We start from the raw sequence: 7,295 nt of genomic DNA, 5'->3' as shown, positions 1-7,295 counted from the left end.
ATAGAGTGGCCCGCTGCCATCAGCTAGCTTGTGTGATTGAGATACTGTATGAGAACGGTGTGTGTCCTGGTTGTTGGCTTTGCCCCCTGTTTATAGTGTGCTGGCTTCTGTTGTGTATAAACTGTAATAACCACACCACTGTAAACAGCTTTGGTGTGGTTACACTTGACATTTCATTCTGATTGAAGAACGTGGCAGTTATCGACTGAAATATGATTTATGGCAAAGAAACCCATGAATAAATCTCTTGAAATATTTTTGTGAATTGCAAGTGGTGCGTAAGCTACACTCCCCCTATTTATTTGTTGTTGACGATTCCCCATTTTTAATAATGAATTAGTAATTCCCCCTGTTTAATAAGGAATTAGCTATTCCCCCTGTTTAATAAGGAATTAGCTATTCCCCCTGTTTAATAAGGAATTAGCTATTCCCCCTGTTTAATAAGGAATTAGCTATTCCCCTGTTTAATAAGGAATTAGCTATTCCCCTGTTTAATAAGGAATTAGCTATTCCCCTGTTTAATAAGGAATTAGCTATTCCCCCTGTTTAATAAGGAATTAGCTATTCCCCTGTTTAATAAGGAATTAGCAATTCCCCATTTTTAATAAGGGAATTAGTAATTCCCCTGTTTAATAATGAATTAGTAATTCCCCCTGTTTAATAAGGAATTAGCTATTCCCCTGTTTAATAAGGAATTAGTAATTCCCCCTGTTTAATAAGGAATTAGCTATTTCTTATTTGACCTGTTGCATCCTATATTTAGTTTCTAAATGTGCATAGCCATAGAAATGACCTTCCCACAACCCCCTTGTCTTTTTTGGGAGGGGGTTTGTGCCCAAAACATTATCACACCAAAGCTGATCCATTGTAGTGTTTTGTTCTCATTGGGAGTGGCCTATGATTACTTATGTACTTAATATTAGTCTAGGTCTAATGTGCAAATTCAAATAAAATGTTTGAGAGAGAGCTGGAGCAGTGGAAACGTGTTCTCTATAGTGATGAATCACGCTTCACCATCTGGAAGTCCGACAAACGCATCTGGGTTTGGCAGATGCCAGGAGAACGCTACCTGTCCTACTGCATAGTGCCAACTGTAAAGTTTGGTGGAGGAGGAATAATGGTCTGGGGCTGTTTTTCATGGTTCGAGCTAGGTCCCTTAGTTCCAGTGTAAGGGGAAATCTTAATGCTACAGCATACAATGACATTCCAGACAATTCTGTGCTTCCAACTTTGTGGCAGCAGTTTGGGGAAGGCCATTTCCTGTTTCAGCATGATAACAATGCCCCTGTGCACAAAGCGAGGTCCATACAGAAATCGTTTGTCGAGATCCGTGTGGAGGAACTTGATTGGTCTGCACAGAGCCCTGACCTCAACCCCATCGAACACCTTTGGGATGAGTTGGAACGCAGACCTCGAGCCAGGCCTAATCACCCAACATCAGTTCCCGACCTCATTAATGCTTTTGTGGCTGAATGGAAGCAAGTCCCCGTATTAATGTTCCAACATCTAGTGGAAAGCCTTCCCAGAAGAGTGGAGGATGTTATAGCAGCAAAGGGGGACCAACTCCATATTAATACCCATGATTTTGGAATGAGATGTTGGACCAGCAGGTGTCCACATACTTTTGGTCATGTAATTTACTCTCTGATGTGCTATGTTACACCCTGTTGTGTATTAGTTTCATTCTGTACTATAAGGTTGGTTGAAGAGATGTCAGTCAAACAGGTTGGCCAGAGAGAGCAAACAGAGAACATAATGTGGCAACAGAAGGCATAGAAGTACCTCACCCAGTGCTCATTATTTATACAATCCATTGATGCTTACATTGTCATCCGTTGCTGTATATATTTTTGTTTTGAAATAAAACAATTGAATTCATTCTTGTATAAATAAGCAAGTGTCAATGTTTAGTGCAGAAAGTGTATAAAGGGATTTATGATTGTGTAAGGTAGATTCTTCAGCAGAGTAGGCTAATGTACATGTGGGTCTACAGGAGAGAAGGGGAATGGATGGATGGATGGATGGATGAATGGATGGATGGATGGATGGCACGAGAGACTTAATAACAGCAGGTCAGGCTGAGCTGAACTGAGTGGTGAGTATGGAGCGGACCAACAGCATGGAACCAACCAGTATGGAACAGGTCAGTGTGGAACCGACCAGTATGGAACAGGTCAGTGTGGAACCAACCAGTATGGAACAGGTCAGTGTGGAACCGACCAGTATGGAACAGGTCAGTGTGGAACCGACCAGTATGGAACAGGTCAGTGTGGAACCGACCAGTGTGGAACCAGGCAGCGGTATGGAACCTGGCAGTGTGGAACCGCTTGTAGTGTGAACTTAACATATAAGGAATATATATTTTTTTAAATTATGTATAAAATCCCCAAAATTGACCTGAGGACATAGAAGTGTCCGTAGTTGCAGAATCACCCAATTACGAGACAGTGATACTATGAATGTTCTGACTTGTCATGTTGTGTCTTGCCGGTAGGTGGAGCCAAAACTCAGCTATAGCCATACAACAAAGCTGGAGGTTTTAAGGTGGGAACACGTCACCCCACTATCAAAGATTTCTATAACTAACCCAAGATATACCACAGCCTGTCCTTTCCAATGGGAGCAAATGAATCATAGTGGGCAGAACAAGGAAGGAGGTGGGCAGAGCCAAGCTCGAGCTAGTGAGATCCTATTGGCGTGTTCTAGAGTTGATTTGCATATTTCTGTTAAGGGAACGCCTACACTGAAGTGTATGTGTACAACAACAAAATTCACCCTTGCACTCCTAAACTACGCAATTTAAAAAAATATTTGGCAAAGCGTAAAATCTACAAAACATCTACTATGTTTGTTACAGATTGGAAACAGAAAACCGTATGGAGATCAAATGTTTCATCGATGAGAAAATGTGCAGATTGTAGGCCAAAATCCATCTGGCTTCATCTTCTCCCATTGGGGTTCCTGTCATCACCATATTTGGTAGTGAGTGGAAACGCCAACCGGTTTCTTCACATTTATACATCCAGTGAAATATCTGGCTCATTGTTCTATCTGTGCCACTATCATCCAAGGGAAATGTAAATTATAGGTAAGGTTAGGGTTTAGGGTAGGGACGTCCCAATGAGCTCAAAAAGGAATGACCATAAATTATAGGTTTGATTATTTTTTTTATTTTACTTCAGACGTGATGCCTAGCTAAGGTTTTCACTCACTTTGCAGGCATGTCGTAGGATTGGTCAGAGGGGAACACATGTTGAAGAAGAACTGCTGCTGATTGGTTGTGTTGAATCAGACGACGTAAGCTGTTGTGCAGGGTGATTTTACCAGGTGAACCACCCTAGTGCCATTATGACCTAAAGTAACCTCTTCTTGACAAGGTGATGTAACCATAACCTCCATCAAACACAATGCACATGTAATTATCCTACATTCACCAATGGGAAATGAACACAGTCTTATTGTGTTGGTGGGGTGTGTCAGAGTCATATGGTTTTATCCCAAATGGCTCCATATTCCCTATATAGTGCACTACTTTTGAATAGAGGGCCCTGGTCAAGTTAAGCACTATATGGGCAATAGAGTGCCATTTGGGGAGCAGAATATATCTCCATTCATAGTCTTACCCAGACATGATTCCCTAGAGCTCTAGCCAGCTTTCAATTTTAGGGAACCCTTCACTTGAAATTTACTGAGAGCTTTGGCCTCAAAGACAAAGACAAAGACAGCACAGCCATGGATCTGTTTAGTAATCAAATACAAATGTATTTGCGCCGAATTCAACGGGTTACAACACCTTACCGTGAAATGCTTACTTACAAGCCCTTAGCAGCTAGCCTAGTGGTTAGAGCGTTGGGCCAGTAACCGGCAGCTAGCCTAGTGGTTAGTGTTGGGCCAATAACCAAAAGGTTGCTGGATCGAATCCCCGAGCTAACAGGGTAAAAATCTGTAATTCTGTCCCTGAACAAGGCAGTTAACCCACTGTTCCCCGGGCGCCGATGACGTGGATGTTGATTAAGGCAGCCCCCCTCACCTCTCTGATTCAGAGGGGTTGGGTTACATGTGGAACACACATTTCAGTTGAATGCATTCAGTTGTACGACTGACTAGGTATCTCCCAATCCAGTTCAATAATAAGCCTACTCCAAATCAAATCAAATCAAATGTATTTATATAGCCCTTCTTACATCAGCTGATATCTCAAAGTGCTGTACAGAAACACAGCCTAAAACCCCAAACAGCAAGCAATGCAGGTGTAGAAGCACGTGGCTAGGAAAACTCCCCTAGAAAGGCCAAAACCTAGGAAGAAACCTAGAGAGGAACCAGGCTATGAGGGGTGGCCAGTCCTCTTCTGGCTGTGCCGGGTGGAGATTATAGCAGCACATGGCCTAGATGTTCAAATGTTCATAAATGACCAGCATTGTCAAATAATAATAATCATAGTAGTTGTCGAGGGTGCAACAAGTCAGCAACACAAGAGTAAGTGTCAGTTGGCTTTTTCATAGCCGATCTTTGAGAGTATCTCTACCACTCCTGCTGTCTCTAGAGACTTGAAAACAGCAGGTCTGGGACAGGTAGCACGTCCGGTGAATAGGTCAGGGTTCCAGCAGGTCTGGGGACAACAGGTCTGGGACATGGAAGCACGTCCGGTAAACAGGTCAGGGTTCCATAGCTGCAGGCAGAACAGTTGGAACTGGAGCAGCAGCACGGCCAGGTGAACTGGGGACAGCAAGGAGTCATCAAGCCAGGTAGTCCTGAGGCATGGTCCTAGTTCTCAGGTCCTCCGAGAGAGAGAAAGAAAGAAAGAGAAAGAGAGAATTAGAGAGAGCATATTTAAATTCACACAGGACACCGGAAAAGACAAGAGAAATACTCCAGATGTGACAGACTGACCCCGGCCCCCGACACATAAACTACTGCAGCATAAATACTGGAGGCAGAGACAGGAGGGGGTCAGGAGACACTGTGGCCCCATCCGATGAAACCCCGGACAGGGCCAAACAGGTAGGATATAACCCACCCACTTTGCCAAAGCACAGCCTCCACACCACTGGAGGGATATCTCCAACCACCAACATACCATCCCGGGACAAGGCCGAGTATAGCCCACAAAGATCTCCGCCACGGCACAGCCCAAGGGGGGCACCAACCCAGACAGGAAGACCACGTCAGTGACTCAAACCACTCAAGTGACGCACCTCCCAGGGACGGCATGGAAGAACACCAGTAAGCCAGTGACTCAGCCCCCGTAATAGGGGTAGAGGCAGAGAATCCCAGTGGAAAGAGGGGAAACCGCCAGGCAGAGACAGCAAGGATGATTTGGGATAAAAGAAGTGCAGCAGGTGTCTTTTTCCAAGTTTGGGTCATTGGGGGGGGGTTCAACAAAATTCACAAATGAAATTATGCTCTAGAGACCTTTGATTATTCACTGTTAAAGGTTCATACACATTTCCATTACTATTATTATAGACTACATGAAAAATTAACCATTATTGACACTGGAAGACTACGGTGTCTGATCCCATGTAGGCCGTTGTGCCATTGATCAAGGCACTTAACTTCCACAAAGTAGAACTGCACTCTTAGTCACATGTTGTCAACATGTGGTAAAACCCTCCATCTGGAGAGCTTCTGGGTGTGCAGGCTTGGCTTTTGATCCAACCCTGAAACACCCAAGTCTGCTTATCAAGGTCCTGTTGAGCAGCTGATGTTAAGGGGCTACAATGTGGTTAGAGCAGGGCTTGAACAAAAGTCTGCACACCCAGTAGCTATCCTGCAGTGGTGTAAAGTACTTAAGTAAAAATACTTTAAAGTACTACTTAAGTAGATTTTGGGGGTATCTGTACTTTATTTTAATATTTATATTTTTAACAACTTTTACTTTTACTTCACAAAATTGCTCCAGAAAATTATGTACTTTTTACTCCATACATTTTCCCTGACACCAAAAGTACTCGTTACATTTTAAATGCTTAGCAGGATAGAAAATGGTCCAATTCGCACACTTATCAAGAGAACATCCCTGGTCATCCCTACTGCCTCTGATCTGGAGGACTTACTAAACAGAGAACATCCCTGGTCAACCCCTTACTGCATCTGATCTGGTGGACTCACTAAACACAAATGCTTTTTTTTTTTTAAAATGATGTCTGAGTGTTGACGTGTGACCCTGGCTGTATATAAGGAATTTATATAAGGAATTTTGTATTATTGGTACTTTTACTTTTGACATTAAGTATATTTTAGAAATTACATTTACTTTTGATACTTAAGTATATTTAAAAAAATACCTTTAGACTTTTACTCAGGTATTTCACTCGGGTGACTTTCACTTTTACTTTAGTCATTTTCTATTAAGGTATCTTTACTTTTACTCAAGTATGAGAATTTAGTACTTTTTTCACCACTGCTATCCTGGAGGATGGTTGATATCCTGGAGGATGGTTGCTATCCTGGAGGATGGTTGCCACCCTTGAAATAAAATATTGCAAAGCATTACAACCAAATACTTTTGTTTGTTTCAATAAATCAGGATCAGATGGATAAGGTCAGAGGATTCTTCAAAGCAAGGTATGGAAAAATCCTTGTTCGTGTAGGCCTTAATGCTCAAATCAGTTTTGTTTTTCAAATCCGCTTTGGACTACTGACTGTCCAAACAGCACGGCTAATAATCGGATGTGTGTTTCACACGGCAGCTATTTCAGACAAGGCACACCCTAGCCGCCATAGTGGCAAGGCAGGTGTATGCTGGGTAGTGGGTGTGGCCTGATTATGGTGGGCAGAGCCGCCTATCACTCAGACGCTATGTAGCAAGCCAAGATTAACAAATAAACAGAGATTTGAGCACTAAACCGCCAATGTAACACCTTAACTGTTTATGCATAAGGCCCAAATATTCAAATTTCCGAGATATCACCGCAAGTAAAAAAAAACAAAAAAAGAAAAGAAAGAAAAGGAGAGTTGCTGAGGGGGAGAACGGCTCATAATAATGCGAACGGAGATGGAATGGTATCAAACACCTGGAAACCATGAAACCGCGCGTTTGATGTGTTTGATACCATTCCATTGATTCCACTCCAGTCCTGTTTCCCAGTGGGTACCACTCAACCTCCTGTGATGCACGGCAAGTTATTTGTCAACTAAACTATTCTTACAATTTTCAAGCTGTTGCAATTATACGGCTACGTTTAATAGAGGGTAATCCATCTTTCCAACGGCATTTATTTAGGCTTTAGCGCCGTGGAAAATGGTTAAATTACTAATGCTTAGTTATAATTAATTCGAAGTAGATAACTGCT

This window comes from Salmo salar, unplaced genomic scaffold (genome assembly GCF_905237065.1).
Source record: "Salmo salar unplaced genomic scaffold, Ssal_v3.1, whole genome shotgun sequence".
In the NCBI taxonomy this organism is placed as follows: Eukaryota; Metazoa; Chordata; class Actinopteri; order Salmoniformes; family Salmonidae; genus Salmo; species Salmo salar.
The sequence above is the reverse complement of the archived record's forward strand: the minus strand, read 5'-3'. Positions refer to the sequence as shown.